Below are 13119 nucleotides of genomic sequence, written 5' to 3' on the forward strand. Positions count from 1 at the left end.
TCTGTCGTTTCACAGAATTATACAATGGAGAGCACGTCAAGCATAAAAGCCTTGTAGGTTTACTGAGGAGCGCACGCAGTAAGCAGGTTCATGGCGTAGAGCCATACGAATTGCGAAAGTATAAACAAGGCTTCAACTGCACAAAGCTAAAGAGAAAGCGGAAAGTCCTGTGTAAAAGATTTAGAAAAAGTTCCTTCGATTCACAATTTATACCATCGCTACGAATCTACGATATGGTCATATGATATCACCCATCCCTAACATGCAGTAAACATTAATGATTCAAACATATTTGACAAGCTACTTTAATCAACAAGTAGCACATCCTCACTTTTTCCAGAAAAGTTGCCGATCCAAGGCTGGGTTGTACAGCTGCGGCTCACGTGGATGAATGTTGGGGGGGGAGGGGCGTGTCTGGTCTGAACTAGTTGATGCATGAAAACAGCACCCTGATAAAGAGGTTGACTGGCTCAGAGTATTTTGAGTATTTTGAAAATACTAAAATACTCGTCTTAAATATACTGAAATACAAATTACATCTGATTTTTTCCAAAGGCTTTAAAATACAAAATACAAAATAGTATTTTGTATTTCAAATACGTATTTTAAATACATATATCTGAAATACTGCCCATCCCTGGCTGTTCAGATCAGAATTCTGCTTGCTGCAAAGTATACACTGCTTAACAAAAAAAAAAGCAGGGTATTAGCATACTATAAACAGTCTAAACTTACAATTGCATTTGACCAAACAACTATGGATTAATAATTCAGAATTAGTTTTTGGGTTTTGTTATTTATTTGGAATATATTTACATAATTTAAACTTCTGCAAAGAACACTGAATGCAGTTGGGAGATGAAAAGAGAAAGCAAAACAATAATGACACAAGGAGGTAGGAAAAACGGTTTGGTGTTTTGGCTTTAATGGATGTCTTTGTGAGTAGAGCAAGCCTTATGATTTACAGACTCCTCATCCAGCAAAAACAGTTGGTCACGTTAAGCATGAATGAAGCTGCTGTTGTGGGAATTGATTGATCATTTTTAGAGCACTGCCATATATATATTCTGGGCCTCTGGACAGTTTGAAGGTCGATCTCAAGGGCGAGCTGACAAACTTGACAAACCCGATATTGTAGAAGATGACACAATAAAGCTCTTTACATGCAGAAAAAAAATACAAAATACAAAGTTTATGGAACATATTTACATGCTCAGCTAGATGTTTGTTGATTTGTCAGAGCGTTTATCAGTTTAGATGCTTCTCATTGACTCGACCTTTGACCTTACAGCTACTCTAGTCCCTACTCAACACGGACGCCTCTGTTTGGATCGCTGTGTCATCAGTGGCGACGAGGACGTACCCGTGCTCTGGCTGGAGACGTGGGCCAGTCCTGGCAGACTATGGGCTAGTTTGGCCAGGCCGCCGTTGGTGAGGAGATGGTGGATGGCTGTGGTTTTGGTCATCCCGAATCCCGTCGACACGACCGGCAGCGCCCGCACTAGTGTGCTCAACACCTGCTCCTGACACACCTGAAGACCACCACACACAGACAGGAGTGGCTCAGTGGGGGTTATACATCAGCTTTATTATAAAGGAAGCTATAGAGATATTAGAGATGGGCTGGCACCTTTGTGGTGGAGGGGACGCCTGGGGGATTTAGTGTTGATCTCCTGCAGACTGAGGCTGAGACCCTGCAGCAGACTACTGGCAGAAGGAGCTAAACACACACAAACAGAGTCAAAAAAGGATTCTTTGAATTTTTGGTCTATATCAAAAAAAATGTTTGCTGTGTATCACAATAATCTGCCGTGTCATTGCTATCATGTTCAGATGTACGGCTATATCAGTTCCCTTATTTGCACATATTTCATTTGAAGAAGACATGTTCCTGTTTGCATACACGGTGCTGGTTCATGTTTACAGCACGAGAGATTATGGCATATATTCACACAAACTTGAAACACGCTTGCTCAAGTCCAGATATGAACTGCAATCCACGCAGCACGTGTTGTTAAAACTCACAGTTGTTTAGTGCAGAAAACACTAAATGTGGTTGCATATTAAATGTGTCATGTTTACCTGAGAGAGCAGAAGCGCTTTCATAAGATTTCATAAGACCTTGTGCATATTGGATCATAAGAATACATACTCATGAATGATACAAAGAAAAGCTAAGAACACTGATGACATAGATTTGTACTCTCCAGCCATGGCAGCCGAGAAAAAAGTTGGCGGTATGAAAAAGTTGCTTTTTAAACTGAAAGAATGAAATTGCCCCAAAAAATGAAAATAAAAGAATCACTTTTCCATTAATAATAGACAAAATGAGTGCTATTGTTGTTTTCACTGCTGCAAACTGTACATGTATGCTAGCATCTCAAGACTGTTTTAGGGGTTTCATGACCCTTTAAACAGTTTTTAGATGACCCTGTCTGCAGAACGTAATGATGCTGGTACCTTGCGCAGTGGCGGGGGCCTGAGCCTGGACAGGAGAGGAAGAACCCGACATCAAACTCCCCTGCAGGCTGTGAAAAGGCCCTTCACTGGAACCCAAAGCTCCAGACATGTCTGCCAAACCTCCTGACCTAAAGGAGCACAGGACACCAGCTCAGAATCAAACCACCATCAACACACACACACTGCTGCTACAGTTTTAATGCAAAAGTTTGGGAACCCCTTGCAGAATCTGTGAAAATGTGAATAATTTTAACAAAATAAAATAGATCATACAAAATGCATGTTATTTTTTTATTTAGTACTGTACTGAGTAAGATATTGTACATCAAATGTTTACATACAGTCCACAAGACAAAGCAATAGCTGAAATTTTTAGTTCTGCCCTTCGGAGACTCCCCGGGAGACTAATTAAGTAAAATTTACCTTGATCTTCAAATTCAAAAAGTTTTTACCCCAACTCAAAAGATGCTGGAAGACTAAAAGAATCTGCAGGACATGGAAGATTTTCTGAAGAACAGAGCTCAGTTTAACTGTTCATAACAAACAAGGGACTCATGAACAACCATCACAAAATAAAATGAAATAAAAAACTTTGTGGATCGTCCAGATAACCACACACAGTATTAAGAACCAAGGGTTCCCAAACTTCTACTAACTTCAGCTATTGCTTTGTCTTGTGAACTATATGTAAATATCTTTTATGTAAAATATCTAAATGTATATCAGTACTAAATAAAAAATAAAATTCATTTTGTATGATCTCTCTTATTTTTATTTTTTTTAAATGGTTCACATTTTCACAGATTTTGCAAGGGGTTCACAAACTTTCGCATAAAACTGTATATAACAAGAAAAAACTGTTTATTTTGAAGTGTCCTTGTTACAGTCTAATTATACATTTAAGTCCTGAGTAATTTTAAATAAATACATGGGTTAATATTTGGGTTAAGATTATGGTTTGGCTTAGGGTTATTTGCAGGCAATTATTTATAATTAATTGTTTTTACAAGAGTAAGTTCATGTAAGGTGTAACAAGGACACCATAAAATAAAGTGTTACTGAAAAATCTTTTTCTAAACAAGTTCTATGCATAAGTGGAAACTTACAAAATACAGTGCAGATGCAGTGTCATGGAGTTATGCAAGTGCTGGCACATTATCTGATCCAACATAGCACGGCATTGTATAAATCATGCAAATGTTGAAATAAAAACTGTGATATGAATCTTATAATTGGGTAATATGTATGCTGTAGCTGATGAAGATCATCATTACACAATATGCTGCACGATAAATGGGAAATAAACGATTGGCTGCTATTTTTCTATGCACAGCTTGTCAGTGAAGTATGGTTGAATGCTGCTGCATCTCAAAGCCAGAGGGGGCTCTTGTCCCGCAGAAGTAGTATCATAATACATACAGTACAGACCAAAAGTTTGGACACACCTTCTCATTCAAAGAGTTTTCTTTATTTTCATGACTATGAAAATTGTAGAGTCACACTGAAGGCATCAAAACTATGAATTAACACATGTGGAATTATATACATAACAAAAAAGTGTGAAACAACTGAAAATATGTCATATTCTAGGTTCTCCAATGTAGCCACCTTTTGCTTTGATTACTGCTTTGCACACTCTTGGCATTCTCTTGATGAGCTTCAAGAGGTAGTCACCTGAAATGGTCTTCCAACAGTCTTGAAGGAGTTCCCCGAGAGATGCTTAGCACTTGTTGGTCCTTTTGCCTTCTGTCTGCGGTCCAGCTCACCCCTAAACCATCTCGATTGGGTTCAGGTCCGGTGACTGTGGAGGCCAGGTCATCTGGAGCAGCACCCCATCACTCTCCTTCTTGGTCAAATAGCCCTCGATGTCTTCAGTGTGACTCTACAATTTTCATAGTCATGAAAATAAAGAAAACTCTTGGAATGAGAAGGTGTGTCCAAACTTTTGGTCTGTACTGTAGTTCCAGGAAATGCCTATTTCTATCACTGTTCTTCAAGCCTCTCAGGTATTTTCATGATAATGTATATTTATAATGATTATTGTTGATGAGTGTTGCGTTTTCAAATGCGCATTATAAGCGAGTCAAAGTCGTAGTTATTTCAGACGGAGCAGATCTACTACCTTCTGATCAAAGAGCTGTGCTTCACGGACAAGCTACGCATAAAACTATCACAGCCTTTGCTTTATTATAATCACACTAGACAGGTCGATTTACCTGAGATTTAATGTTAATGGCTATTTATCACACAGCCCTATAAGAATACAATCTTGTTGTTACTGCAAGATTAAAGACCTGTTCACACATCATGAATGTTGAGAGTGAAAAGTAGTACTTGGTGTTGTTTTTGCAAAAACTAAAATCTCAAAGATTTGATTGAACAGACTAATCGCATGTGAATACCAGACTACATTTTTGTGCCGAAGATTTATGCTGGGGTAAACATCATTAAGGTGTACCTGGTGTGAAAAGATAAAGATACCTTTGTGCACTGAGAAGCTCAGACAGCTATTTGGCCCCAGACACAGTTTGGCCCACTGTCAGTCCGAGGGGCTTTCCTGCACAGAAAACACCAATGTAAGTGTAAAAGATTCAGTACAAGACACCTTTAATTTTATGTGGGACTATTCATTACATTATTTTACTGAAGTACACTAACATTCAAAGGTTTGGGGACAGTAAGTTTTCAACATTGATAATAATCAGAAATTTTTATAATCAGCATATTATTATGATTTCTGAAGGTTCATGTGACACTGAAGACTTGAGAAATGATGTTGAAAATTCTAAATATTTTTTCTCAATATATATATATATATATATTCTCAATATTGCTGTTTTTGGCCGTTTTAATTGTCATTTATGACTGTTTCTACATTTAAGTTTTGTTTGTTTATTTCCATAATATCAATATAGAAAACTATTTAGTAAGAAAACTACAACTAGTAAGTTGTAAACAGTGGCAAGTCATTCTTTCATAAAGGAGATAAATTGTAGCACGTTGTGTGTATCTGATTGACTTCCACTGTATTTTTTTTCCCCAGTTAATGATGACAATGAACACTTTTGGGTGATCAATCCATTTAAAATGTACTGCCAACTTTAATCAACTCAGAAATCAGATTAACAAAGTCATCGATCTGCCTGAAAACTTCATAAATCTTCATTCTGCCTAAATGCATCAATATTCCACTTATAGTTTAACCAGCGACTCAGTAGGCTGAATGATGCCTGAATGTTTTCATTACCTTCTTGAGAAGTGGAGCCTGTCATATTTCCCGCCGCGTCTCCGTGGGAGATGATGGTGACTTTGATGTTGGCTCTTTTGGAGGCTTTGGTTAGAGTGGGACTGGGAGTCTGTCTTCTCTTGAGGTGGAGCCTCAGGTCGTCTCGGTCCAAACCCTCCACCTGCTCACTGGGCACCGGCACTGAAACACACAAAGAGTTATCTCCAACAACCTCTGGAGCTCACCCAGCGTTCAGATGGTGCAATACGGGTTTTGACACAATTTTACTGAATAAATATAGGGAAACACTTTTTACAGTGTACTCTTGAAAATGTTTTCTCGACACATCCATGCAGTACTGAACAGACTGTTCAACCACATCTGGGTTTGTTGGTGACTTGGGGAAGACGGGACCATAGCTGATCACAGTTGCAGGGATGGTATATGGGATGAGAAATGATTGGAATGAACTCTTTGTTGGAGCAGCACAACTTGGTTTCAGGTCCTCCAATAGTACAATAGGGCAGCTATGCACTAAATGCCAGAGGATGCTCATGTGGTCAAGAGGTTCTGCTAGACACACAGGAAGCTTAGGCTCTGTTTCAACTCCAACCAGACAGTGACTCTTTTGACAATCTTTTAGACTGAGGTGGCTTTCCTTGGTCTGAAAAGGCTGAGAAGATTCCAGGGCTGGTTGCCGGGTTTTCAGTAGAGGTAAACTAACCATTGGTGTGGGGTCTTCATCTCGATTCTTGTACTGAAATATGATATGTGTTGTGCCATGCAGTGTTCGTCCATCCTTTGTGTACTCTTGGAAGTCAAGGTTATCAAATGCAAACTGTGTGAATCGTCCAACCTTCTGGTTCTTTAGTTTGAAGGCACCATCCCTAGTTGTCTGCTCTATAACTGTCATTGCCATTGTTGTAATATAAATCTGTGCTTCTTTGTAGCTTATGCTGTTCCCAAATCTATATTAGAGTGACACAGTCGACTTGCTTCTGGTTTCCTTAAGGATGTGCAAAGCTGTCCCAACGCATTTGGGAATCTTGACAACTGCTTGGCAGACATCCTGGGCAAGGTTGAGAACTTGTTCTTTCTGCTTAGGACTGATTTTCACACGGCCATCCTCACCTAACTCTGGAGATGCATTTGTTATCACTTACGTTGGTCCTGGAGTTCCTTCCATAGTCTCTTCCTGCAGTGTTGTAGGAAGAGACTATGGTGTCAACTCATCATCACTTTCTTCTTCATACTCTGCCTCTTCAAATTTCTCCTTGAGTTCCTTCAACTTTGAGAGCATGCAGCTAACATTAATTTCTGCTGAGCAAATCAGACTAGAACATCCTTTCTGTGGCACAACCATTATTTTACAATTGCCACCTACTTTATAGTGCCTTCTAAGGTGGGCAATCAAGTATTGACATCTATATGTGGTAACATTGTGAACTCCATGGCTTTCCAAGTATTTATGGAATTCATCCCTCAAAGCTGTTACGAAGAATATGGCATTCTCTTTGAAAAGGAGCACATCTATCCAAGCTATGAGTTGGTTGAGTGCAGCATCATATGGAGTGATGGCAGTACTAGTCTTTTCCTGTGAACAAAGACGCTTTGTCAGATAGTTGGTCATGCATTCCTTGTGGTATCGGAAGTCCTCAGCAATCATATCAACACACCTGTTTCCATCAGGACCATGAATCTTGTGTATTATCTCTTCATCTTTAAGTTTGTTTGCTTTTTCCCATACTGCATTCTGTCTGTCATAAGTGGCAATCAAAATGAGGGATCTATTCCTCCTGGTTGTGCGTGCTCTTCCACAAATGAAGCACTTGTCCTTGTGTTTGATGGGCTGTGGCATTGACATCCATGTTTTTTTATTAAGCCTGCTGTTGTCTGGCTCAGGATTAAGTTCTGCTTCAAATGAAGTGCCTTCTTGCTTTTAAACTTTTTTTTCGCACAACATTGTATGTGCCACAAAGGATTCCTCCCCAGAAAGTCACATTGAGCTTTCAGCTGATTGTCAAGTCTGTATGAGACATCATCCTTTCTGTTGGTTACAGCATATAGGAGGGAAGGGTACCCCTTGATTTGTCAGTTTCTGAAGAGGACCAGTGTCACAGTCTGTTTTCTGACATATTATGCAAGCAATATAGTTGGTACTGAGCAGATTTCTCTCCAGCTGCTTAGTTGAGAACTCAGGGTCCATCCCTTATTCTTCTCCAATTCACATCACTGCTCTCCTGTTATCTCCTCATCACTCTTATCCTCTCCTGTTCAGTTCACTCCTCTCCCCAATCCTCCTTTCCTTTCTCCTCCACACTATCTTGTTTAATCCTCTCCGCTTCACTCTTCTCCCCTCTCCACTATTCTCTCCTATTCCATCCACTCCTCTCCACTCTTCTCTCTTGTTCAAGCCACTCCTATACTCTTCACTCTCTATTCTCCTCTCCAATCCTCTCTGCTTCTCTCCACTCTACTCTCCTCTCCACTCTTCACCTCTTCTACTCCTCTCCACTATTCTCATCTTCCCTCTTCTGCTCTCTGATTCAATCAACTCCTCTCCCTACCTCTCTACTCCACTCTTCTTTCCTGGTCAATTCACTCCTCTGTTTTCCTCCACTATTCTTCTCTCTTGTTCAGTCCAACCCTGTCCTCTTTCACTCTTTTTTCCTCATTTTCTCCTCTCTTCTCTTCTGTTCAATCCTCCACTCTCCTCTCCACTCCTCCTTACTGTCCTTTCCGATCCTCTGCTGCCTTCTCTTCTCGCTAACTTTTCCTCCACAGCAAACCAAATAAGATCAGAACCAAATCTGCAAATGGGAAATATTGTGCATTCAAGTGAAAGAAATCTAGATGTTTGACACTACTAGCTAACTAGCTTTTGACAAATCACTCACTCTATATACTGTAAAGCACTATATACAAAAAACTATGCATAATATATAGTGTGTTTACATCTTACAGAACATGTGTATTGTTCAGCATATCCCATCTTCCTCTTCACAATATCCCAAAGATTTTCTATGGGGTTAAGGCGAATTTGCTGGCCAATTAAGAACAGGGATACCATGGTCCTTACACCAGGTACTGGAAGCTTTGGCACTGTGTGCTGGGGCCAAGTCCTGTTGGAAAATGAAATCTGCATCTCCATAAAGTTGGTCAGCAGCAGGAAGCATGAAGTGCTCTAAAACTTCCTGGTATAAGGCTATGTTGACCTTGGACCTCAGAAAACACAGTGGACCAACACCAGCAGATGACATGGCACCCCAAACCATCACTGACTGTGGAAAATTTACACTGGACCTCAAGAAACGTGGATTTTGTGCCTCTCCTCTCTTCCTCCAGACTCTGGGCCCCTGATTTCCAAAGGAAATGCAAAATTTACTTTCATAAGAGAACATAACTTTGGACCACTCAGCAGAAGTCCAGTCCTTTTTGTCTTTAGCCCAGGATAGACACCTCTGATGTTGTCTGTTGATCAAGAGTGGCTTGACACAAGTAATGCGACAGCTAAAACCCATGCCTCTCTTGCCATGCCATGCTTGGACAAAGAGCTCTGTGAACAGCCCGCCTTTTTTGCAATGACCTTTTGTGTATTGCCGTCCTTGTGCAAGGTGTCAATGGTCATCTTTTGGAGAACTGTCGAGTCAGCAGTCTTCCCCATGATTGTGTAGCCAACAGAACTAGACTGAGAGACGATTTAAAGGCCTTTTCAGGTGTTTTGAGTTAATTAGCTGATGAGAGTGTAGCATCAGGGGTCTTCAATACAACATTTACATTTTCTGAGATACTGAATTTGGGATTTTCCTTAGCTGTCATATATATACATAGTAAATTGTACAAGTTTTATTATTTCAGTTAATTAGACATTATTTTAAATTACTACAATTTAATTGAACCATTAAAGGAACACTCCGACTTTTTGGGACTTTAGCTTATTCACAGTATCCCCCAGAGTTAGATAAGTCCATACATACCCTTTTCATTTCTGTACGTTCTGTAAGTGTTCAAGTTGTCATCTGCAACTCCGACAACTACCATGCTGTTATCAGCCTGAATCTTCTCGCTGAACTCCTCCATAGTCTCAGGACTGCACTGAAGTGTGTTCTGACCGACCACAAACAGCACTGGTGTCTTCATGTTCAACAGCGGATCATCAACATCCTGACAAACACAGTCCAAACAATATACTTCAGCAAGCAATATTTAAAGCATCTGCTAAATGTTCTCATGCTGAGATGACAGATGCTGAAATTACTGCAAGCGTCATGTGCTTCAGTCTATGTAGTAAACAAACCCACACATCTCTGCCATTCATTCATTCACACAGAGACACGCAGAACATTCATGATTCAGACCAACCAACTTTTGGGGCTTAAAATTTACAGATACGGAGATTTGATTTGATTAATTTATGCCAACTTCGACAAATTCCGTGACTGCCCATTTTAAAATGTAAGTTTCATTGTCATGACTGGATTTTGAGATTCTGTCTGCGTTTTCTGCTTCGCGGAAATCATAGCACTGTATGTGTCAAGAACCGGGTTTGGACGGGTCCTCGGTACCACCGGTACTTACAGAAACCTAGTACCGTGACATTAAATTTTTTTTAGAACCGACTTGGTATCGAAGTACTGGGTCTTTGGACTAAACTGTGACAAAACTGAATTTTTTATTTTTTTTCTGTAAATTAGAACTTGCATACACGTTTGAAAAGCCAGAAGTAAACGTCAGTTCTGATAGGATAATTATTTTTATTTTACCTTAAAATTACATAGACTTAATTTGATTTAAAAATCACCTGCTGTAGCACACTGAAAAAAAGTGTTTCATTCATCCAATAATTTTTTTTTTAGGGTAATGATTCACATCTATATTTTTTTTTACTTGAGACAATAAGTCATTTATTTCTCATTGGCTCAAGTTAAAAAAATATATATATAAATATCAATCATTACCTTAATTTTTTTTTTTTTTTTTTATTGGATGAATAAAACACTTTGCATCTTTGTTTTATTCACACCAACATTATTTGATTTTAACATTTCTGAATAATAGATTTATATAGCATACTTTTATTTAGTCTTACTGGTAAAGACCTTTTTTTAAGTTAAAACCAAATTTAAAAACTAAAACAAATTCTGAGTGCTGATTAAGAAACATCGTATTGAATGTGTATTGACTGTGTTGATGGATTGTAGAACTATGCAGTTATTGCCTTTAATTTCACTTGGTTACAGTTAATCTTTTAATTTAAGGCCATTTCTCTGTAGTTTCAACCCAATTCAAAAACAAAAGCTAAATGCTGATGTCTGTACCATTTATGTTTGTATTCAATGTAGGCTAATCCAGGGGCGATTCTAAGATTTTGATTTTAGGGGGGCTCAGCCCCCAATAAGGGTATGATTAAAAAATATTATTTTACTATTAGGGTAGGGTTGTATACTACTAACCTTATTGCAATCCACTATTCCATTGTATTCCCTGTATTTCATATATGGGAGTAGGAGTACTGACTGAGCCATATATAACACTGTAAAAAAAACTAATACAGTTTTTTACATGTGACCAGTCACTGGAAAATTTTGAATTGGGAATGTAGATTTTTTTATTTTTTTTTATTTTTTTTACAATAAAGACTTCCTGATTCAGTATTAGGACATTCATGTTTATCCTTTGATGATACCACTGCTTTTTCTTATGAAATGTACGTGGAAATTGGCAGAAAATTAAAACAACATAAGGGTTCAATGACTGCAATGAATCTTGGGAACACGGTGGTATTGTGTGTGTGTGTGTGTGAGGCTGTCTGTTCTATTCTCACCTGACTGTTGCTCATTTGAAAACCTACTCCCGCACGACAAAAAAAAAAATTGTATATCCATGTACAATGAAATATAAATTATTATATTTTATTTTTATTATTATTATTATTATTATTATTATTATTATTATAAATTTTTAGCTTTTTAGCCTTTATAATCAACAATACGGTTGGTTATACATCAAGTCAGCCCCTGAACATTTATTTCATTTCAAATCATTTAACTAACCAGCTAATATTCATTAAGAATATAGACAAAACATGTATTAATGTAATTGTCTATTGGCAATATGTTTAATCTGTTCTATATTTATTTATATTTATTAAAAATAACATCATTATCAATTTGCCACTTCTATAAATCAATTACTTAAAAAAAAAATAATAATAATCACAGATCCCTTTACTCTTACTCTAATATCATGATACACTAATGATTAGTTATTACTTAATACAAAATTATGTTTAATAATAGAAAACAAAATAACTCCACATGATGTTTCTCTCTCTGTGCCATTTAGTACTTTCAGACAATGATGTGTGTCGTTAATCATTTATTTTGCATGGCTGCATAATGTAATGCCGAAATACACAATAATATGTTTTCAATTTCAAAAAGTAAATTAAAATAAATCATGATCGTTTTCTAAAGTATGTTTTCATGGGTGTTAATCGCTTCATTTTTGTTGGAAGAAAAAACATCTGTCACAATGTGATAAAGGCTGAAAGTGAACGCAGCGAAGACGTACTGGTATTGGATGCGAGAACACACACACCACACGCACACACGCACGCACACACACACGCGCACACGCACACACACACACACACACACCTTGTACTCTCTGATGTTCGCTCTGCTCGGCGCCCCTGTGGACTGAAAAACGCGCTGAATCCATGCAGACTCAGATCAGGGGAGGAGCCGGAACTTGATGCAGCTTGCCACCGTCTCAAATGAGTTTTTAAAGGGGACTGAAGCGATCACTAATTAATTAATCAAATAATATTTAGGGGGGCTGGGCATAAGTTTAGGGGGGCTGAAGCCCCCCTAAAAAGGGCCTAGCGACGCCCCTGGGCTAATCACTGTACAGTTACTGCTGTTAATTTCAGACGGTTGCAGTTATTGTTTTCAATAGCCAAAAGCCAGTTTGGTCTATTAAATACCAAATAAACATCTTGTTGATGCACACTTTTCTTCTTTCTTGTTTGTTGCTTAAAGAAGAAAAACGGAAATCGGTATTCGAATCGGCCATGAAAAATCATGATCATGCATCCCTACTGAAAACGCAGCCAATTTTCCTCATACAATATACAGTATTGTTCAAAATAATAGCAGTACAATGTGACTAACCAGAATAATCAAGGTTTTTCGTATATTTTTTTATTGCTACGTGGCAAACAAGTTACCAGTAGGTTCAGTAGATTCTCAGAAAACAAATGAGACCCAGCATTCATGATATGCACGCTCTTAAGGCTGTGCAATTGGGCAATTAGTTGAATTAGTTGAAAGGGGTGTGTTCAAAAAAATAGCAGTGTGGCATTCAATCACTGAGGTCATCAATTTTGTGAAGAAACAGGTGTGAATCAGGTGGCCCCTATTTAAGGATGA

General features: G+C 38.4%; 1 pseudogene; it reads right to left on the reverse strand.

The window, feature by feature from the left end:
- Positions 1-455: 455 nt before the first annotated feature.
- Positions 456-13119, reverse strand: part of LOC113039695 (KAT8 regulatory NSL complex subunit 3-like) — a 38144-nt pseudogene continuing 25480 nt past the window's right edge.

The sequence above is a fragment of the Carassius auratus genome, chromosome 22, assembly GCF_003368295.1.
Source record: "Carassius auratus strain Wakin chromosome 22, ASM336829v1, whole genome shotgun sequence".
NCBI classification, from domain to species: Eukaryota; Metazoa; Chordata; class Actinopteri; order Cypriniformes; family Cyprinidae; genus Carassius; species Carassius auratus.